General features: G+C 42.9%; 1 protein-coding gene across 3 annotated transcripts in view; it reads right to left on the minus strand.

Moving 5' to 3' along the window:
- Positions 1-24188, minus strand: part of arhgap15 (Rho GTPase activating protein 15) — an 806049-nt gene that overhangs the window by 775349 nt on the left and 6512 nt on the right. Inside the window, exon 2 of one of the 3 annotated variants that reach the window (XM_068034998.1) lies at positions 18911-18997. The exons of the other annotated variants lie outside the window; for them this stretch is intronic. The gene's annotated coding sequence lies outside the window, so the exon portion shown is untranslated. The remainder of the gene's footprint in view (positions 1-18910; positions 18998-24188) is intronic. 3 annotated transcript variants of the gene reach the window in all.

Raw genomic sequence — 24188 nt, forward strand, 5'->3', positions numbered from 1 at the left:
AATCCCAAGGCGTTCTACACTTATGTGAGGAACAAGAGGATGGCCAGAGTGAGGGTAGGACCGATCAGGCATAGTGGAGGGAACTTGTGCCTGGAGTCGGAGGAGGTAGGGGAGGTCCTTAATGAATACTTTGCTTCAGTATTCACTAGTGAGAGGGACCTTGTCGTTTGTGAGGACAGCGTGAAACAGGCTGATATGCTCGAACAGGTTGATGTTAAGAAGGAGGATGTGCTGGAAATTTTGAAAGACATGAGGATAGATAAGTCCCCGAGTCCAGACGGGATATACCCAAGGTTATTACGGGAAGCGAGGGAAGAGATTGCCGCGCCTTTGGCGATGATCTTTGCGTCCTCACTGTCCACTGGAGTAGTACCAGATGATTGGAGGGTGGCAAATGTTATTCCCTTGTTCAAGAAAGGGAATAGGGATAACCCTGGGAATTACAGACCAGTCAGTCTTAAGTCAGTGGGCAAATTATTGGAGAGGATTCTGAGAGACAGGATTTATGATTATTTGGAAAAGCATAGTTTGATTAGAGATAGTCAGCATGGCTTTGTGAGGGGCAGGTCATGTCTCACAAGCCTTATTGAATTCTTTGAGGATGTGACAAAACACATTGATGAAGGAAGAGCAGTGGATGTGGTGTATATGGATTTTAGCAAGGCGTTTGATAAGGTTCCCCATGGTAGGCTCATTCAGAAAGTAATGAGGCATGGGATACAGGGAAATTTGGCTGTCTGGATACAGAATTGGCTGGCCAATAGAAGACAGAAGGTGGTAGCAGATGGAAAGTATTCTGCCTGGAGCTCAGTGACCAGTGGTGTTCCGCAGGGATCTGTTCTGGGACCTCTGCTCTTTGTGATTTTTATAAATGACTTGGATGAGGATGTGGAAGGCTGGGTTAGCAAGTTTGCCGATGACACAAAGGTTGCTGGAGTGGTGGATAGTGTGGAGGGCTGTTGTAGGTTGCAACGGGACATTGACAGGATGCAGAGCTGGGCTGAGAAGTGGCAGATGGAGTTCAACCTGGAAAAGTGTGAAGTGATTCATTTTGGAAGGTCGAATTTGAATGCAGAATACAGGCTTAAAGACAGGATTCTTGGCAGGGTGGAGGAACAGAGGGATCTTGGGGTCCACGTCCATAGATCCCTCAAAGTTGCCACCCAAGTTGATAGGGTTGTCAAGAAGGCGTATGGGTGTTGGCTTTCATTAACGGGGGATTGAGTTTAAGAGCCACGAGGTTATGCTGCAGCTCTATAAAGCCCTGGTTAGACCACACTTGGAATATTGTGTTCAGTTCTGGTTGCCTCATTATAGGAAGGATGTGGAAGCTTTAGAGAGGGTGCAGAGGAGATTTACCAGGATGCTGCCTGGACTGGAGGGCATGTCTTATGAAGAAAGGTTGAGGGAGCTAGGGCTTTTCTCATTGGAGCGAAGAAGGATGAGAGGTGACTTGATAGACGTGTACAAGATGATGAGAGGCATAGATAGAGTGGATAGCCAGAGACTTTTTCCCATGGCGGAAAGGGCTATCACCAGGGGGCATAATTTTAAGGTGATTGGAGGAAGGTTTCGGAGAGATGTCAGAGGTAGGTTCTTTACACAGAGAGTGGTGGGTGCGTGGAATGCACTGCCAGCGGTGGTAGTAGAAGCAGATACATTAGGGACATTTAGGCGACTCTTGGATAGGTACATGGATGATAGTAGAATGAAGGGTATGTAGGTAGTTTGATCTTAGAGTAGGTTAAAGGGTCGGCACAACATAGTGGGCCGAAGGGCCTGTACTTTGCTGTACTGTTCTATGTTCTATTTTCTATGTTCTATATACATTGATATACTATTGTAACAGGAAATACTAACCTGCACATAAGGAACTTATGACTGTATCTGCACCCTCTTGCATAAAGTGTGCAATCAGTAACATCTGCTTGTAGATAATCAGAAAGTCTGTGATATTAGCCAAGTTTCAGATAATTTTCTTGGGTTCCATGTCTCAGATGATAGATGATCCCTTACTCCCTATGACTCAGAGTGTGTCTAGCTGCTCAAAATCTCAGTCATTTGTAGTCAACCAGGGATTACACAGAAATCTCTATTGTATCTCAGATCACTGGTTATATTATGTGAAGATAGTTTATTTTTTTCACCTATCGGATGGTATTTTGGCAAAGTGAATTAATTGCCTGCCCCTGATATAACCTGCCCAGTTTTCATTCCTTTGATTTCAATGGAATGGAGGTACTGTGGGTTCTATAAAAGGTGGATGATTCTGCTCCTCCAAGTTATCCCTCAGGTGATGAAAACAAAAATCTACCCCACAATCATTCTAGGCTTCACTAAGCACTCAACTGGATATTGGTTTTGAGTAATTCATTAAATAGTTCGAAAAGGTGATTAGTAGCAATGATGTCCTTTCGAATTTTAGATTTAACTATTTTTTTTCTCAGAAGGTAGAAATTAAGTCATGTCTGCTCTGCCAAGTTACAATGTAAACTGCATCAGTCCAAAGTCCCTGAATATTAACCTTTGCATGATGATTTATTTCTGACTGACCATGTATTCTTTCTGGTCTATCTCTGTCTCTCTGATGCCTTCTTTTGGCCCACTTAATTTGAAAACAACATGCTCAGAAATACTGTTAAAAAATCTGATCTGGGCAAAGGAAATCTCTCTCAACCTCAAAAAGGAAAAACCTGCCAATCAACATAAATTTAAACTAAACCCATAAAGATGTTTAATATATGAGGTGAGATGGGCACCTCTTAGTGTTCCATTTATGTCCACTTATGCACATCTCCAATTTTAATTGCTCCATCAATGTTGGCTGGTCCTTCAGCTGTTTAGGCCCTAAGTTCTGGAATTCCTCCCTAAGTCTCTCTGTCTCCCTCACCTTCTTTAAGATTCTCCTTAAAACCTAATTTTTTGACCATTTTTTGGTCACCTCTCCAAGTATCGCTTTATATGGGTTAATATTGAGTCTAGTTTGATAATGCTCCTGTGAAGTGCCTTAAGTATTTCAAGCTCCTGCCCCACATCTCCCCCTTGCCCACTCTACCCGACCTATAAAGGAAATGATTTAGCATATTGTAGTTGGGAACATTGCAAATTTTAAGAATGAGGAACAGGTTACTGGCCCAAACAATATTTTGTTGATTTTAACCACCACAACTCCTCTTCTAGCGTTTAGTTGTTACTTGACCATCTACATTATTCAATAATTGATCTAATTTGTCAGATGTTATTCTGCCTAAATCCTGCTCTGCCTTTTGTGCACATTATTATTGCAAACGTATGTGTGAAAGTAACATGCAAAGGCAGTCAGATCACTGTTGAAGAATGAGTAATATTGAAACTGAACTCAACACAGATATTAAATGGCTTGATTTTTTTTATAGTGCAGTTAGTGGTAAAGAAGGATAGAGTTGATTCAATAAGTCCCGAAAAGATTATAATGTTCGTACTGTGACAGATAAAACAATGACTTTACTGTAAAATTCCATTTTAGGTTCACAGCTATTGCAGCTCTCAGACTTTCTGGAAAGTGACATGAGGACAAACTTTTTTTCATGCAGCGAGTGGTTAAGGTCTGGAATGCGCTGCCTGAGAACATGGTGGAGGCAGGTTCAATTGAAGCATTCAAAAGGGAATTGGACAGTTATGTGAAAAGGAAGAATGTGCAGGGGTATGGGGAGAAGACAGGGGAATGGAACTGACGGAGTTGTTTTCAAAGAGCCAGTGCAGACATGATGGGCCGAATGGCCTCCTTCTGCACTGTAACGATTCGGTGATTCTGTGAAATCTAAAGCACTTTGGGACACTGATGTTGTGTAAGAGGCTATATAAATGCAAGTCTTGCTTTTACATTGATTTAGGATGACTAAAATAGAGTCAGAGTCATTTACGGCACAGGAGAAGGCCATTCGGCTCATTAACTCCATGCTGGCTCTCCACAGAGCTATGCAGTTAGTCCCACTGCCCTGCAAGTCTATTTCTCTCCAGTGGCCATCCAACATCCTCTTGAAGTCATTGATTGTCTCTACTTCCACCACCCTTGTGGGCAGTGAGTTCCAGGTAATTACCAACCACTGCATAAAAAAGTGCTTCTTCATATCCTCCTTGCATCTTTTGCCCAAAACTTTCAATCTGTGTCCTCTAGTCCTTGTACCATTAGTTAATAGAAACAGTTTTTCCTTGTCTAACTTATCTAAGCCTGTCATAATCTTGTACACTTCTATTAATTCTCCCCTCAATCTCCTTTGTTCTAACACGTTGAATATACTTTAACATAATGATTTTCTAGTCTTCAGTCAGAAGGACAATTGCACAAGTCCTTGATCTATTCTTTCCTGCAATGGCGAAATCAGTGACATGTGCCATAATTTCACCATTTAACGTTGACCTCACCATTAATAACATATTCTATATTTTGCTGGCATTAGAATACGTTGACAGAAGCATTCTGCCAAATCAGAGGTGGCATGGAAAATAGCACTGAATTATGTTATTTTAGAAACTTTTCAACAGCATTTAAATATCTAAAAAGCAAGTTACAATGATGAACATCAATTTCTAATAGCTTATGCAACATTACAGCCCTTTGCCTTCAGTTCCTCTTTGTTTATAGGATGTTTTGCAAAGATAATTGGCTGGATCTTGCTGGAGAAACAACAGTGCATTAATGATGGTACAGTGTTATTAATGTACAAATCAGTCACCGATTTCAAGGGATAAGACATACATGTGAGTTGCAAATCTCCAAAATTTGCTGGTCAATTTACACTGTTCCATCATTTGCTTCACACAAACAGCATCGCCCTTAGCCTCCCTATCATTTTTAAGAACTTTCTGGATTTACACATTAATTGCCCATTAAACTTGTCACAGAAAGCTATGTCTGGTAATTAAGTGTGGAAGTACCTTTTTAACAATGTGATAATTAGTCATTTGGTAGTACAAAACTTGAGTATTGCTGAAAATAAAGAGATGTTCTTGAAGCTTTTTGTCTTGCACTCATCAGGACAATCTGCAAGAATAACCAACGTAAGGGAAAACAACAACATATACTGTATGAGAAGAGAGTGCTGATTGGTTGGCAAGTGTACTCTGATTGGAAGAGGCATTGTCACGGAGAATGCAGCAGTTTACGGTGACTTACAGTTAACTGCCAAGCTTTGTTCGAAATTTAAACCAGGCAAATTGACTCTGATTAATCAAGGCATTGCCCTGAGGAATGAACCAGTGAATGGCTGTTACTTATTTTATTTAGCTGAAATAGGTGCAATGTTTTTACATATCCTTTCTGTCTGCAAAGAACAGGGCCCTGTGAATTAATATGTGTAGCTTCAAGTACTCACGAATGCATCACACTGAGAGCCTTACTGATAATCTTAAATTGGTTGTCAGCGTAATTCTTAGCACACTGAGGATTATTTAGCAAATGTTGTCCCATCACGGAATCATATCTAATGTTGGACACAGTGTTTTGGGTTTTACAAGCAATGGCTGGTTGGGTACGGCCTGTACCTTGCTCCTTGTGAACAACGGAAGGGACATGTTGTTTGATACGATCTGCCAGTCTTTGGGACGTACGACTTATATACCTAGAATCACACTGACATTGAAATTCATTGTGCTCAAATTCACCTTTGAAATGGAGCAGTCAAATGAGCTCCTTTTCCTTGACGTACTAGTTGAGAAATCTGCTAAGGAGTTCTCTACCACGGTCTACCGCAAACCTACCTTCACTGGTCAACACAATCATTGGGATTCATACTCTTCCATGTGCTATAAGATTGGCCTTATTGGCAACCTCATAAATAGGGCCCGAACCATTTGCTCACTATGCAAGCTTGATGCTGAAATAGGGTGAATCAAAGACATCCTGCATGACAATGGCTACCCTGATCAGATCATTTCTCGCTGTATATCGCGCAAACTTATGAACGGGCCGAAGGCCATAATTTTCGGCCCGGAAAAGTGCCAAGTCTACCTCAAATTACCCTGGAAGGGTAATGTATCCCAAAAATTTGAGCAACAGGTAAAGCTAGCTGTTTCACATTGCAATTATGCAGTAGCAACGTGTAGTGTTCGCCACTGACAGGATGCTGCCGTCAAGCCAAAAAGACATTTTGTACATCACATTTCTCATTTGTGTCATAGATGAATTTCAATGCCATTGTGATGCTAGGTATATGAGCCATACGTCCCAAAGACTGGCAAAGCGTATCAAGCAACATGTCCCTTCCGCTGTTCGCAAGGATCAAGGCCATATTAACCCAGCCTGTGTTTGCAAAACTCAAAACACTGTGTCCAACATTAGATATGATTCCGCGATTGGACAATATTTGCTAACTAATCCTCAGTGTGCTAAGAATTACACTGACAACCAATTTAAGATTGTCAGTAGGGCTCGCAATGTGGTGCATTTGTGCATACTAGAAGCTGTGTATTAATACACAGTTCTTTGCAGTAAGAAATAATACGTACAAACATTGCACCTATTCCATCTAAACAAACTAAATGACAGCCATTCGCTGGTTCATTCCTCAGAGCACTGTCTTGACCAATCAGAGTCAAGCTGCCTGGTTTAAATTTCAAAGAAAGCTTGGCAGTTAACAGTAAGTTACCGTAAACTGCTGCATTTTCCATGGCAACGCCTCTACCAATCAGAGTCCACTTGCCAACCAATCAGCACTCTCTTCTCATGCAGTATAAGTTGTTGTTTTCCCTTACGTTGGTTATTCTTAGGGATTATCCTGATGAGTGCAAGATGAAAAGCTTCAAGAACATGTTGCTTTTTTCAGCAATGAGATCATTGTTAATGCAGTGCCAATCAACCTCTCTGGCCCAGAAATGGAACAATTCAAAGTGTCAAAGAATAAAGAACAGTACAGCACAGGAACAGGCCATTTGGCCCTCCAAGCCTGCGCCGATCTTGATGCCTGGCTAAACTAAAACCTTCTGCACATCCGGGGTCCATATCCCTCTATTCCCATCCTATTCATGTATTTGTCAAGATGCCTCTTAAATGTCGCTATCGTACCTGCTTCCACCACCTCCCCCAGCAGCAAGTTCCAGGCACTCACCACCCTCTGTGTAAAGAACTTGCCTCGCACATCCCCTCTAAACTTTGCCCCTCGCACCTAAAACCTATGTCCCCTAGTAACTGACTCTTCCACCCTGGGAAAAAGCTTCTGACTATCCACTCTGTGCATGCCACTCATAACTTTGTAAACCTCTATCATGTCGCCCCTCCACCTCTGTCGTTCCAGTGAAAACAATCCGAGTTTATCCAACCTCTCCTCATAGCTAATACCCTCCAGACCAGGCAACATCCTGGTAAACCTCTTCTGTAGCCTCTCCAAAGCCACCTCATTCTTCTGGTAGTGTGGCGACCAGAATTGTACGCAATATTCCAAGTGTGGCCTAACTAAGGTTCTGTACAGCTGCAGCATGACTTGCCAATTTTTATACTCTATGCCCCGACCGATGAAGGCAAGCATGCCGTATGCCTTCTTCAGTGTACAATCTCATTCTTGCATGTAATCAATTGTTGATAGAGATTTAAAAAAGACACATTTTAAATGTTTACATTTTTTTCTTTTTTCTCTCTTTTAATCCAGTCTTTCTTTCCCTCTCTTTGTTTCTCTTTCTGTACCTGATTTGACTAACTCACCCTCCTCTGCCACTCCTCTGTTTCTTTCACAATCTTTAATCTCATTGGTTAAGGAGATAAACTTTTGGTATGCTGTTTACTAAGGTCCCAGGTGCCCTGTTACTTTTGCTACACTATTATCAGCTTGCACTTCCAACAAATTAAAGAGCAAAAAAATCTGAGCTGAAGGGTGAAGAAAAAGTTACAAGGATAGGTCATGCTCTACTAAGATCTGATCCAAACAATGGACTAGATTTTGTGGCAAAAATAATGGTGAGGCTAACCATGCTCACCTTTGTTAAGGCATAACTTGGACAGCACTTCTGGTGACTGCACATGTGCAGTTAAACATGGAAGTCAGGAAGTCACTGTCTGAATGCCCTGCTCCTCTAGAAGATGCGCTATACCAGTTTCCGCACTGAGAGACTCGACTTGAGATATATGGAACAGCATGAAGTTGCAGTACCTAAACTGACATATACAAACTTAACTCACCAGAGAAAATTAAGGGCTTGTCCATTCCAGTGTAAGTCAATTTTCAATGCTGTGTTAAGTCTTAATTATACCCAAACAACCTTTTTTAAAAATTCATTCATGGGATGTGGGTGTTGCTGGCTAGGCCAGCATTTATTGCCCATCCCTAATTGCCCTGGGGAAGGTGGTGGTGAGCTGCATTCTTGAACCGCTGCAGTCATGTGGTGTCAGTGCTGTTAGGAAGGGAGTTCCAGGATTTTGACCCAGCGACAGTGAAGTAACGGTGATATAGTTCCAAGTCAGGATGATGTGTGACTTGGAGGGGAACTTGCAGGTGGTGATGTTCCCATGCATTTGCTGCCCTTGTCCTTCTACTTGGTAGAGGTCACTGGTTTGGAAGGTGCTGTCTTAGGAGCCTTGGTGCATTGCTGCAGTGCATCTTGCAGATGGTACACACTGTTGCCACTGTGCGTAGGTGGTAAAGGGAGTGAATGTTTGTAGATGGGGTGCCAATCAAGCGGGCTGCTTTGTCCTGGATGGTGTCGAGCTTCTTGAGTGTTGTTGGAGCTGCACCCATCCAGGCAAGTGGAGAGTATTCCAACACACTCCTGACTTGTGCCTTGTAGATGGTGGACAGGCTTTGGGGAGTCAGGAAGTGAGTTCCTCGCCTCAGGATTCCGAGCCTCTGACCTGCTCTTGTAGCCACGGTATTTATATGACTACTCCAGTTCAGTTTCTAGTCAATGGCAGCCCCTAGGATGTTGACAGTGGGGGATTCAGCGATGGTAATGCCATCGAATGTCACGGGGAGATGGTTAGATTCTCTCCTGTTGGAGATGGTCATTGCCTGGCACTTGTATGGCGCGAATGTTACTTGCCAATTATCAGCCCAAGGCTGGATATTGTCCAGGTCTTGCTGCATTTCTACATGGACTGCTTCAGCATCTGAGGGGTTGCGATTGGTGCTGAATATTGTGCAATCATCATCAGCAAACATCCCCACTTCTGACCTTATGATTGAAGGAAGGTCATCGATGAAGCAGCTGAAGATGATTGGGCCTAGAACACAACCCTGAGGAACTTCTGCAGTGATTGACCTCCAACAACCACAACCATCTTCCTTTGCGCTAAGTATGACTCCAGCCAGCGGAGGGTTTTCCCCCTGATTCCCATTGACTTCAGTTTTGCTAGGGCTCCTTGATGCCATACTCGGTCAAATGCTGCCTTGATGTCAAGGGCAGTCACTCTCACCTCACCTCTTGAGCTCAGCTCTTTTGTCCATGTTTGAACCAAGGCTGTAATGAGGTCAGGAGCTGAGTGGCCCTGGCGGAACCCAAACTGAGCATCACTGAGCAGGTTATTGCAAAGCAAGTGCTGCTTGATGGCACTGTTGATGACACCTTCCATCACTTTACTGATGATTGAGAGTAGGCTGATGGGGCGGTAATTGGCTGGGTTGGACTTGTCCTGCTTTTTGTGTACAGGGCATACCTGGGCAATTTTCCACATTGCAGGGTAGATGCCAGTGTTGTAGCTGCACTGGAACAGCTTGGCTAGGGGTGCAGCAAGTTCTGGAGCACAGGTCTTCAGTACTATTGCCGGAATATTGTCAGGGCCCATAGCTTTTGCAGTATCCAGTGCTGTTAGTCATTTCTTGATATCATGCGGAGTGAATCAAATTGGCTGAAGTCTGGCATCTGTGATGCTGGGGACTTCAGGAAGAGGCCGAGATGGATCATCAACTCAGCACTTCTGGCTGAAAATTGTTGCAAATGCTTCAGCCTTATCTTTCGCACTGATCTGCTGGTCACCCCATCATTGAGGATCGGGATATTTGTGCAGCCACCTCCTCCAGTTAGTTGTTTAATTGTCCACCATAATTCACGGCTGGATGTGGCAGGACTGCAGAGCTTAGATGTGATCCGTAGGTTATGGGATCGCTTAGTTCTGTCTATCGCATGCTGCTTACGCAGTTTGGCATGCAGATAGTCCTGTGTTGTAGCTTCACCCAGTTGACACTTCATTTTGAGATATGCCTGGTGCTGCTCCTGGCATGCCCTCCTGCACTCTTCATTGAACCAGGGTTGATCTCCTGGCTTGATGGTAATGGTAGAGCGGGGGATATGCTGGGCCATGAGGTTTCTGATTGTGGTTGAGTACAATTCTGCTGCTGCTGATGGTCCACAGCGCCTCATGGATGCCCAGTTTTGCATTGCTAGATCTGTTCGAAATCTATCCCATTTAGCACGGTGGTAGTGGCACACAACACGAAGGAGGGTATCCTCAATGTGAAGGCAGGACTTCGTCGCCAGAACGACTGTGCGGTGGTCACACCTACCAATACTGTCATGGACAGATGCATCTGCGGCAGGCAGGTTGGTGAGGACGAGGTCAAGTATGTTTTCCCCTCTTGTTGGTTCCTTCACCAGATACCGAGTCTGGCAGATATGTCCTTTAGGGCTCAGCCAGCTCGGTCAGTAGTGGTGCTACTGAGCCACTCTTGGTGATGGACCTTGAAGTCCCCCACCCAGAGTACATTTAGTGCCCTTGCCACCCTTGGTGCTTCCTCCAAGTGCTGTTCAACATGGAGGAGTACTGACTCATCAGCTGAGGGAGGGTGGGAGGTGGTAATCAGCAGGAGGTTTCCTTGTCCATTTTTGACCTGATGCCATGAGACTTCATGGGGTCCAGAGTCAATGTTGAGGACTCCAAGGGCAACTCCCTCTCGACTGTATACCACTGTGCAACCACCTCTGCTGGGTCTGTCCTGACGGTGGGACAGGACATACCCGGGGATGGTGATTGCAGTATCTGGGACATTGTCTGTCAGGTATGATTCCGTGAGTATGACTATGTCAGGCTGTTGCTTGACGAGTCCGTGGGACAGTTGTCCCAACTTTGGCACAAACCCCCAGATGTTAGTAAGGAGGACTTTGCAGGGTCGACAGGGCTGGGTTTGCCATTGTCGTTTCCGGTGCCTAGGTCGATGCTGGGTGGTCCGTCCAGTTTCATTCATTTTTATTGACTTTGTGGCAGCTAGATACAACTCAGTGGCTGTCTAAAAGACATTAGTGAACCAGATGGGTTTTTACGACAATCGACAATGGTTTCATGGCCATCATTAGACGAGCTTTTTAATTCCAGATTTATTAATTGAATTCAAATTCCACCTTCTGCTGTGGTGGGATTTGGACCCATGTCCCCAGAGCAATACCCTGGGTCTCTGGGTTACTAGTCCAATGACAATTCCACCACACCACCACCTCACCGTATTGATAAATACCTCTCCAGTATTGATAAATAACTTCAGATTTTTGTTAGTATTGGACATTTAAAATAATTTTTTAACTTTTTCTTTGTTTCCTTTATCCCTTTTTCTTAATCCCATCTTTCTTATCTTCTCTATTTTGCTTTCTGTAATGATTTGACATTGAATTATCTATTCCAACTGAACACTTCCTGGTTTAGACTCTGCAAGCCTCATTAAGAATTCTTCAATCTGTTTGTGAAAGAGATACACAGTTGATTGCCCTGTTCACACAGATTCCTGATCCCCTGTAGAGGGAGTCATGCTGAAATAGCTGTGTTTACTCACAGAAAGTTCTCGTGCAAAACCCTTGCGGGCAAGTGCCAGTGCAATGAATGGTTGGTGCCGTTCATTCTATGCTGACCTCATGCATTTCAATTGTTTAATAATGAGGTCTTGCAAGACAATTTTCTTTGAAATCTAGAATTGCAGCTCCATACATATACAATTTACATCAGTTGCTGCTTCAGATTTTCATGTCTATTGTTAGATGAATAGCAGAGCTTGTGGTTGCTGATGAGCTCTATGTGCTAATTATAAAAAAGACAACTATTTTATAATGGAAAGTTGGGCAATCCTAATGGCATTGGATGAAGGTGTACAAACTACAGGACCATAATTGTTCTCAAGTTGATCTAGTTATTTATTCAGATCGCTAACACTGTATTGCAGAATTTAATTAAAACCATCACCATGTTAAAAATAAGTAAAATGAAGGAAGTGATATACTCACCCATTAGGTGTTAGGCAATGCTATATTATGCAGAGTTATATAGAAACTATTCAGTGCACTACCCTATAAGTATAATACTTTGTAATGTTTAGTGAGGTGCTATATATATTTAGTATGTATAATTCATAGTGTAGTGCTGCATTTATAGTTAATGTCTGTAATACTTGCTATGATATTTAATGTACTGCTGTACATTTAACATTTATTGGAGTAGAGTTTCTGCTTTGGATGCAATTGCCAAGTCTGGCACAAACTGCATGCAAAATTGCACTTGCCTTCAAATTTTTTTTTTACCCCATGTTACCATGCAAACACATTTGCGTATTGCTGAATGCGAAATCTGCCATGAACGAGCGCAATCGGTCAATGTTTTAAGCATAATGTTTTTAATTTTGCTTTAAATAATATTCTTTGATATTATTAGTTACACTGATGTCAAGAGAATTGTACTAAAACAAAACAACACAATTAAGAGGAAACTGTAGGTCAGTGTGTTGTATAGATACTGCTTTATGCAATACTTAAGTATTTTGCTTAACGTTGTCTGGTATAAAAATTGGGCTGTCATTTAAATGCAATCAGAAAATGCTTATAAAGTCAATAAATCATGTTGCTGCTTGGTCATCAGTACCATTATTTTGCAGTCTTAGTGGCAGCTGGATGAAAACCTGCCTAATGCATTATATCTCAGTCATCATTGATTTTAATGGGGTTGAAAATGTGAAAATCATCTTCTAAATGTTTTTCGAGAAAGATAATGGCAGAACTGTGCTAAAGTCGCAGGAAAATATGGAGTGTCATAATTAATAGCACTTACTCCATAATTTCCTCTTTCTGTTGTGATGTTCAAGAGTTCTTACGGTGTATGCATGCCATTACAATGGCACAAGCCTCCAGAAAAATCTGAGCTCTTTTTTGATTACCTTCCATATCAAGTGTATCAAGAAAACCAAATTGTGTACCCAGATTATTAAAATGCTGAGTTGTAACCAACCAAGGGAAAGGAAGGATGTCATTGAAGTATATAAAATCTTAAATGGCACAGATAAAATAAAACCAAGAATATTAATACAAGGAAACCTAGAAGACATATTTGATGAAAAGTAAATTCAACTTCAAGCATAAAGAACAATTCCTTTCCTTAGAAAGTGGTCAAAATTTTGAATACCTGCCGGATAGAATAGAGGAGACAAAAGCATTAGGGATGTTCAAACTGCAGGATGATGCTAGATAAATGCCTTTGATGGATCATATGGCCTTTCCATCCCTGATTTTTCTTATGTTCTTTTCATCATTAGTTTTTAATCAGCGTATGACTAATTTCCCAACTGCATCACTATATTCCAGAACACACAGGGCGGCACAGTGGCGCAGTGGTTAGCACCGCAGCCTCACAGCTCCAGCGACCCGGGTTCAATTCTGGGTACTGCCTGTGGAGTTTGCAAGTTCTCCCTGTGTCTGCGTGGGTTTCCTCCGGGTGCTCCGGTTTCCTCCCACATGTCAAAGACTTGCAGGTTGATAGGTAAATTGGCCATTATAAATTGACCCTAGTATAGGTAGGGAAATATAGGGACAGGTGGGGATGTGGTAGGAATATGGAATTAGTGTAGGATTAGTATAAATGGGTGGTTGATGGTCGGCACAGACTCGGTGGGCCGAAGGGCCTGTTTCAGTGCTGTATCTCTAAAACTAAACTAAGTCATTTCAAGCACACAAAGCCATATAGTGCATTCATTGTTCAGGTGTTGGTGTTTTTGACTATCGTTTATTATCAGGCACTATAGTATTCTGTTGATGCCAGGGCAGATATTATTTCATATATTAGTTTAAAGAACTCTGTTGTTCATAGATTCTCTGTACTACATTTTGTTAAAGTATTAATATGTATGCATTAAGAGAGCTCTTGGGCCAACCATCAAGAAGATCGCCCCCCCTCAAATCTAAATCAGGGGACATAATCACTGACTAACGCAAACAAATGGACCGCTGGGTTGAGCACTACCTAGAACTATACTCCAGGGAGAATGTTGTCACTGAGACTGCCCTCAATGCAGCCCAGCCTCTACCAGTCATGGATGAGCTGGACATACAGCCAACCAAATCGGAACTCAGTGATGCCATTGATTCTCCAGACAGCGGAAAAGCCCCTGGGAAGGCCAGCATTACCCCTGAAATAATCAAGAGTGCCAAGCCTGCTATACTCTCAGCGCTACATGAACTGCTATGCCTGTGCTGGGATGAGGGAGCAGTACCTCAGGACATGCGCGATGCCAATATCATCACCCTCTATAAAAACAAAGGTGACCGAGGTGACTGCAACAACTACCGTGGAATCTCCCTGCTCAGCATAGTGGGGAAAGTCTTTGCTCGAGTCGCTCTAAACAGGCTCCAGAAGCTGGCCGAGCGCGTCTACCCTGAGGCACAGAGTGGCTTTCGTGCAGAGAGATCGACCGTTGACATGCTGTTTTCCCTTCGTCAGATACAGGAGAAATGCTGCGAACAACAGATGCCCCTCTACATTGTTTTCATTGATCTCACCAAAGCCTTTGACCTCGTCAGCAGACATGGTCTCTTCAGACTACTAGAAAAGATTGGATGCCCACCAAAGCTACAAAGTATCATCACCTCATTCCATGACAATATGAAAGGCACAATTCAACATGGTGGCTCCTCATCAGACCCCTTTCCTATCCTGAGTGGCGTGAAACAGGGCTGTGTTCTCGCACCCACACTTTTTGGGATTTTCTTCTCCCTGCTGCTTTCACATGCGTTCAAGTCCTCGGAAGAAGGAATTTTCCTCCACACAAGATCAGGGGGAAGGTTGTTCAACCTTGCCCGTCTAAGAGCGAAGTCCAAAGTACGGAAAGTCCTCATCAGGGAACTCCTCTTTGCTGACGATGCTGCTTTAACATCTCACACTGAAGAGTGCCCGCAGAGTCTCATCGACAGGTTTGCGGCTGCCTGCAATGAATTTGGCCTAACCATCAGCCTCAAGAAAACGAACATCATGGGGTAGGATGTCAGAAATGCTCCATCCATCAATATTGGCGACCACGCTCTGGAAGTGGTTCAAGAGTTCACCTACCTAGGCTCAACTATTATCAGTAACCTGTCTCTAGATGCAGAAATCAACAAGCGCATGGGAAAGGCTTCCACTGCTATGTCCAGACTGGCCAAGAGAGTGTGGGAAAATGGCGCACTGACATGGAACACAGAAGTCCGAGTGTATCAAGCCTGTGTCCTCAGTACCTTGCTCTATGGCAGCGAGGCCTGGACAACGTATGTCAGCCAAGAGCGACGTCTCAATTCATTCCATCTTCGCTGCCTCCGGAGAATACTTGGCATCAGGTGGCAGGACCGTATCTCCAACACAGAAGTCCTCGAGGCGACCAACATCCCCAGCTTATACACACTACTGAGTCAGCGGCGCTTGAGATGGCTTGGCCATGTGAGCCGCATGGAAGATGGCAGGATTCCCAAAGACACATTGTACAGCGAGCTCGCCATTGGTATCAGACCCATTGGCCGTCCATGTCTCCGCTTTAAAGACGTCTTCAAACGCGACATGAAATCCTGTGACATTGATCACAAGTCGTGGGAGTCAGTTGCCAGCGTTCGCCAGAGCTGGCGGACTAAAGTGTGGCGAGTCGAAGAGACTTAGCAGTTGGCAGGAAAAAAGACAGAGGCGCAAGGGAAGAGCCAACTGTGTAACAGCCCCGACAATCAAATTTTTCTGCAGCATCTGCGGAAGAGCCTGTCACTCCAGAATTGGCCGTTATAGCCACTCTCGGCACTGTTCCACACACCACTGACCTCCTCCAGGCGCTTGCCCATTGTCTCTCGAGATAAGGAGGCCAAAGAAGAGACTCAGAAATAATCAACAGGCAGTGCATAAAGAAATGTTGGTTACATGAATCTTCATCTATGAATAATAAAACAACAGAGTAACAATGAAGACTATCATACAAATGATTTGCAAGAATAATAATTTGAGCTGCCCATTGAGCTCCCCACTACTTAAGTTAATTCATAGTTTCAAATTTGACTTATGCTTACTTGTTAGTATCGTTTCATTACATTTATGATTCCACTCTGGGTTTTATATTTCACTCTATCTTTTTTTTCTGTATCTATTAATATATTTCCCCTCCTCATATTTATCTTTGTTCTGAAGGGTCAGTCCTCAATATATAAACTTATACTGTGGTCTGACCTTTTTTAATTTGACATCCATTTTAACAATATGTACATTGAGTCATAATTTGCAGTAAGAATTACAGTGAGGCTATCAGTGCTCACCATAATAAGGAGTAAATTGGAAAGCAACTTCCGACATCCACACATGCGCAATTAAATGCAGAAATCAGGAAGTCACTGACAGTCTCAGCATTCAAACGCGTGAAGGATGTGATGTTGCGTACTTTCTCAATAGATAGCCACTAAGCTTGCCAGAAAATGTTAAGGCTTGTCCATTCAAGTCTAAGTGAATTTTTGATGATGTGATAAGTCTTAATTACTGAAAGCAAACTCATTGGCACTGAAAATTTTCTTTTACAAATATGGAGTCTCATTCCTTCAGATTTTAATTACTGTTGGAAATTTAACAAGAAAATTGAAAATTAAAATAAAAATGTTTTTATCTGTGTCTCTTTGATCTCTCTTAATCCCAACTTTCTTTCCATCTATTTTGCTTTCTCTACATGTTTTTACATTGAATTATATATTCTAACATCTACTTCCTGGCTTTGACTCTGCAGGCTGAATTTTCCCAGCTCATTGGCAATGGGCTGGGAGGTGGGAGAAATGGAGAAGTGTTGGGAGGGACTCTGAAATCTTCCCACTGCCATGCCATATTGCCAGCGGAGGGAAACCTGGCCTGCAGAGGATGGCCTCCCAGCATTTTCTGAGGGGGGGTAGCCTTCCTTGATGGGGACACCATGGCCTACAGAGGGGCCCCCAAGAGCAATGACCACCCTCACGGCAATGACAGCATCGTTGCTCCATAATCACCCAACCCCCGCCCCCCCCCCCACCCCCGATTACTGGGGTCTGGCTGCCAAACTTGGCTTCCTACAACCACACTGCCCTTTCATATTTTTTTGTTATTCTTTCATGGGATGTGGACATTGCTGGAAAGGTCAGCATTTGTTGCACAGCCCTAATTGCCATTGATAACTGAATGGCTTGCTAGGTCATTTCAGAGGGCAGTTAAGAGTTAACCACATTGCTGTGGGTCAGACCAGGTAAGGACAGCAGATTTCCTTCCCTGAAGGACACTAGTGAACCAATTGGGCTTTTACGACAATCAATGACAGTTTCATGGCACCATTACTGAGCCGAGCTTTCAATTCCAGATTTTTATTAAGGATTTTCTCTGTGATCCTACTGACCTCAATTTTTCCAAGGCTCCTTGGTGCCATTCTTACCTCCTGCCTTGATGTCAAGAGCAGGTACTTTTACCTCTGCTCTGGTTTTTGGATTTTACATCCTTTATTTCAGATTTTCAATACCCGCTGCATTTTGCTTATATTTTTGTTTTACTTTTATGTGAATGGCTGGATCAGGACTATGGCGGATAGAACCTGAAAGGCATGTCAGCGAACAGGTTATGCATAAGTAGAAGTAGTTTGATGGCACTGTTGATAAATTCAACACATGCTGATGATTAGGAGGTGGCTGATAGTACAGTAATTGATCAGGTTAGATTTCTCCTGCTTCTTGTCATTAGAACATACCTGGGCAAATTGCCGTATTGGCAGACAAAATTCAGTATTAAGGTTGCACCAAAATAATTTGGCTGGGAGTGGCCATGGCTAAACCAGGTGTTTAGGTCTTCTGCATTGCAGGACCCTAGTGTTCAATGTGTCCATTGCACTCAACCATTTCTTTATATCACATGAAATGAACTGTGTTGACAAGGATATGATGCTGGGAGCCTAAAGAGAAGACTGAGTGGGATCACGCACTTGACACTTTTGGTAAAAGACATTTGCAAACACTTCAGCCTTGCCTTTTGTACTTATGCCAAATTTCTAATTTGCTATTAGTTCCAAATTAACTTCAATATTCTACATTATTGCCAGATCAGTGAACAGTTATGTTTAGGGTTCGGGTCACCAAGTAGGTAAATCACCAAGGCTACTTCAACAACATCTTCCAAACTCGTGACCTTTACCACCTAGAAGGACAAAGGCAGCAGATGCATGGGAACACCACCACCTGCAATTTCCCATCAAAGCCACACACCATCCTAACTTGGAACTATATCGCCGTTCCTTCATTGTCACTGTGTCAACATCCTTTCTTAACAGCACTGTGAGTGTACCTACACCACATTGACTGCAACGGTTCAGAAAGCTGCTTACCACCATCTTCTCAGGGCCAATTAGGGATGAGGAATAAATGCTGGCCTAGCCAGCGATGCCCACATTCCATGAAAGAGTTTTTAAAAATGGTTTATATGTGCTTAAAAGTGATCAGTTTTAAACACTCAAAGTTCACTTCCTGTCTAAAGCCTGGGGGCATCTAGGTAATGCTTGTTTTCAGCAGTGGCAGGCACAAGAATTACTTTTATCTGTTATTTATGCAGCTATCTCCAGTAGTAATGCAGAAATGCTGGTTTCGATTATTCCATAGGTTTCCATTATATGAATAGATATACATGTATATTTTAAAACTGTGTATTTCTGCATCGTTTGGGGAAACAAAACTTATCAGAGAAGTGAATTGCTCCACCTGATACCTTTGTGGGTTCGGTGAGTGCATTTCCAGGGGCACACTTATAGAGAATCTCTCTCCATTCGGCATTCTTTTATATTCATTGCCTCTCCTAATTGATCAAAAATCAAACGTGATTTAGGAATACATTTTAAACTTCTCTAGAAGATATCTGCTTCTGTTGAAAAAAACAATTTGAAGGCTATTCAAGTAACAACATGAAGTTATTAAATTCAGAAAGCTAAAAGCAACATTTTATTAGCATGGCAGTGACAATATTTGGAAGTGAATATATGGAAACATCACTTTCAATTTGGACTCCATTCCTTTATATTCCAATCTCCAGAAAATGAATGTGTGATAAATATAAAAGCCAAGAGCTAAAAGGTCTTTAAGGATGGGTATTTGAATTAATTCAGACTAAAAATCCAAATTCATGTTGGGATTAAATGCAGGTGCAAAGTGAAATATCCATGCCTGCACACAAATGTTGGCGTTTATTTCTATTTTGATTACTTCAAATTCTCCAATGTTAGAGGTCACGGATCATTTTAACTCTGTAAAACTATTGTTTCAATTTGCATTTTATTGGGTTCAATTTTGAAAGCAGAGAACATGCAGAGCTTCAAGGTGGCATCACCACAATATTGCTTTGAATCACAAGTTGAAATCAGCAATGGGTATTTATAAAACTCAGGCTGCATCAGTTAAGTTCCTGCTGAAGTCCCGTCAGTTCAGAGTAGCAAAACAAACATTACAATTAATTTTAAACATAGTTACTTTGTAAAAAAAAAAGCACTGTCAAGAACTTTGAAATGACAAAATGTTGCTTTGCATGTACTCTGTGAAGTACGGTATAATATCTACTAAGTAATTAAGAAAATGCAAATACCTGTGAGTTCTGTGGAATAGAAAATAGTTTGAAGGATAGTATTGGGTCGCTATTTTCAAATATAAATGGCATAGCAACAGGACAAAGAGTGGGATAACCATAGGGAAAACCAATATCTCTAAAATCTGACTGAGTTAGTTCTTGGGAACACAAAGGGTTAGCAAAACTACACTGAACCACCAATGGAACAGTCACAGATTTCCTTCTGCAGAGATGGTTTTCAATTGATCATTTTAACTCAGTGGTAGCACTCCTGCCTCTGTGTCACAAGACTGTGGATTCAAGCCTTACTGTATGAATGGAGCACAAAAAATAGTAGCACGAAATCAAAGGAGTGCTGCCTTGTTGGAAGCGTTGTCTGTTGGATGAGATATTAAACTGAAGCCCCCCAACAGATTGACATTAAAAATACAATCCCATGGCCTTATTCTTCCTGTATTCTGGTTAACATTCATCCCTTAATTGAAACAGATTACAGGTTGGACATCCAAAATCCAGCTCTCCGAAAACCAGAATTGTCTGAAAACCAGACATTTTTGAAAATATTCAGAAGCCAAAACAGTTCAGTGTCAATTGATCATAATTACTTGAATTAAACTCAAAAAGACTGAAGACACAACTTTTTATAGTATCCTCCTTAAAGAATATTGTTAAGTCAATACTTCTTTTAAGTTTAATTTGCTCTTTGTCAATTTCTACCCGACTTGTTTTAAAATACTCTGGTTTTCCTTAAGTTAATTGGGCTGGTGGGAGGGGATCACGTTGGGAAAGTTTCGGCCTTTAAAACGGAGTGCTTGCTGTGAGAAAGTTCCAGAAAGGCCAAGAAATATTGGCAGCGAATGGTGGATCCTCCTTACCCCACAACACCCTCCGCTCCCTGTCCTAAGGTCAGGCTCCAGTCAGCCAGTGATGATATTTGAGCGGGTAATAAGCCAAGGCCTGTGGTTATCCTCGGGCTCTGGCTGACCCGGAGGGCAGTTGCCGACTCCATGTGCTTGGGCTGTCAGCGGCCTAATGTCGGCGTGCTTGAGTGCTGCAGCATCTGCATGAAGGCGGCTCAGCTAGGGGGAGAAGATGGAGCAGGTTGTGGGGTCCCGGGAGAGAAATGAGGAACATGGCTTTTAAGATATTGGACTGTATCCATTCTCAGTTCCATTACTGGAATCACACATGGTTCACTAGCGTTTATTTAACTCACCATTGCCTGAGTAAAGGTGGAGTAAGACCTTTGAAAAGTTAATTTTACCATCTATAATCATTTATACATACACTCTGCCAGGACTTATGCCTTACAGGCGTGCGGTATACACACTGACAACTCAAGCTGAAAGCCCTTTTCTTCAGTTCTTTTGTTTTATTGTTCAAAATCGGGAACATCTGAAATCCGGCACGGTCTCGGTCCCTAGGGTGTCGGATTTTGGACGTCCAACTTGTACTTGATCATTTAACCCATTGCAGTTTGCAGAACCTAGCTTTGTAAAGTTTGGCTGTTGTGTTTGCCTACCTAACAACAATGATTACACTTGAAAAGTTCATTGGCTATGAAGTGCATTAGAATGTCCTCAGGACGTGAAAGGCATTACATGAATGCAAGTTCTTTCGAGCCAACTGCTCTTGACAGAAAAATTTGAGAGGCATGAGATGCAATAACATCTTCTATATATGTGGCACAATTAACATAATAAAACATCCCAAGGCATTTCCCAGGACTGCAATCAGATAACATTTGACAACGAGCCTTCTCCCCCTAGCTGAGCCGCCCTCATACGGGCGCTGATAGTAGGACAGGTGAAGGAGGTAGATTTTAAGAAGTATTTTAAAGGAGGAGAGAAAGGTAGGGAGGCTGAGCGATTTAGGGAAGGAATTTCTGAGCTTAGTGCCTAAATAGCTGAAGGCACGGCTGCTAATGGAAGAGGGAAGGAAATTGGGGATGCACAAGAGTACATAATTGAAGGAACAGAGTTCTTGGAAAGTTGTATAGCCGGAAGGAGGTTGCACAGACATTTCTTTTCTCATCATAAGATTTGCAAAGGTGTCCTCAATGAAGTGTGCTTAACCCCACTAATATTTCTTGACCACAACATGGTTAATGGAGGACATCATTAAATACAGCAATGTTTTTATTCATGAAGACAGTACTATAAACAGAGTACAATTTCAGCAAGGCTTTCTGAGTTCACAGCAACTCCTAAGGTCAATCTGCAAAGTATTTGTCCTTCTTACAGGATTTTGCTGAACCCTATTTTACTCCAAATGAGGAAGGTATCTTCAATGAACTACAATCATGGAATCAAAGGAGCATACTGCATATAAGGAGGCCATTTGACCCATCATACCTGTAAAGGAGCTATCCAATTAGTCCCACTCTCCTGCTCTTTCCCCAGAACCCTGCAAATCTTTGCTGTTCAAGTATTTATCCAATTTCCCTTTGAAAGGTATTATTAAATCTACTATCAACACCCTCTCAGGCAATATATTGCAGATCATAAGAACTTGTGTAAAATAAATTGTCCTCATCTCATCTCTGGTTCTTTTGCCAATTCCCATAAATCTCTAACACAAAAACAAGAAATGCTGGATTCACTCAGCAGGTCTGGCAGCATCTGTGGAAAGAGAAGCAGAGTTAACGTTTCGGGTCAGTGACCCTTCTTCGGAACCCATAAATCTCTGACTGGTTACCAATCCTCCTGCCAGTGGAAGCAGTTTCTCCTTATGTAATAAAAACAGAAAATGCTGGACATACTCAGCAGGTCTGGCAGCATCTGTGGAGAGAGAAACAGAGGTTGGAATTTTACAGTGGGCTGGAGGCTCCGCCCACTGGCCAAAACGTCAGTGGAGAGCCCACTTCCACCAGGCCTGGAAGCCACGCTATGATTTTATATGACCCAGGCCCGTAATTGGCCTCGGGCAGAACTTCTGCCCTCGAAGACAGGAAATCCCACCTCCAAGAGGCTGCTGGCCAATCAGCGGGCCGGCAGCTCTCAATTTCAGCAGCACCACTGGGAACGGTGGCCACTGCTGGGACTGCCCCCAGCCAGAAGATCAAGAGGACCACCGGCCCTGAAATGAAGGTAAGTGTGTGGGGCCTCACTGGGACAATCGGCCGGGCCCTGGCGAGGCAAGGGGTGGGTCAATTGGGGGGAGGTGGGGGCGGGCAGCAAATGTAGTACAGTGGGTGTGGCTTTTGCTGTCGGGGAGCCCTCCATGGGGCACAGGGCGCCCTACCAGGAGGACCTCCCCAGCCCACAAGGAGGGTGTCAGGTTTTACTGGGCGACCTCCTGGTGGTCCTAAGCCACCTGCCTGCCACTGATAATATACAAATGGTGGCAGGAGGAGGCCCTTAAATGGCAGTTAATTGGCCACCTAAGGGCCTTAATTGGCCTGGAACAGGTGGGCCGTTTGTTGCTGCCGCCGCCACTCGTGAAATTGCAGCGGGGTGGGAAGGTGATGGGAACAGCACCCCCCCTCCACCACCCCCCCCCCCCCCCCCCCCCCCACAGTCTCCCACTCAATTTTTGCGCCCCACTTCCATCACATTCCTGCGAAAGGGCATATAATTTCGGCCAGAGTTAATGTTTCAGGTTGATAACTTTTCATCAGAACTAGGTCAATGATCTGAAATATTAACTGTTTCTCTCCCCACAGATGCTGTCGGAGTTGCTGAGTATTTCCAGTTTTTTTTAATCTCAGATTTCCAGCATCCGCAGTATTTTGGTTGTCCTTATGCACTCTATCAAAACCCCTTAAATTTTTGAACACTCTCTTAAATCTCCCTTTCGCCTTCTCTGCTGTAAAGAGAACAATACCGACTTCTCTAATCTCACTACATAACTATAGTCCCACATCCCTGCATGCACTCTAAGGTCTTGACATCCTTCGGAAAGTGTAATGTTCAGAATTGCACGCAATACTCTAGTTGAGCCTGTCCATTGATTTAGAAATGTTTAACATACTTCCTTGCTTTTGAACTCAATGCCCCTATTTATAAAACCAAGGATACCATTTGCTTTTTAACAGCCTTAAAAACTGGTCCTGCCGCTTTCAAAGATTTGTGCACATAACACCCCAGGTTCCTCTGTTCCTGCACACTCCTTAAAACTGTAACATTTTATTTATATTGCCCCACCTCAGTATTCCTTCCAAAATACATCAGTTCACAATTCTCTGCATCAAATTTCATCTTGCATGTACCTGCTCATTTCACTAGCCTGTCCATGTCTTCCTGAAGTCTGCTACTATCACTGTTTAATGCATTCCCGAGTTTTGTGCCATCTGAAAACTTTGAAATTATGCCCTGTATACTCAAGGCCTGGTCATTAAAGTATAACAAAAAGAGCAGTGGTCCTAATACTGACCCTCAAGGACACCACTATCCTCTGCTCTCTGTACCTTAGCCAATTTTGTATCCAT

This window comes from Heterodontus francisci, chromosome 7, assembly GCF_036365525.1.
Source record: "Heterodontus francisci isolate sHetFra1 chromosome 7, sHetFra1.hap1, whole genome shotgun sequence".
NCBI lineage: Eukaryota > Metazoa > Chordata > Chondrichthyes > Heterodontiformes > Heterodontidae > Heterodontus > Heterodontus francisci.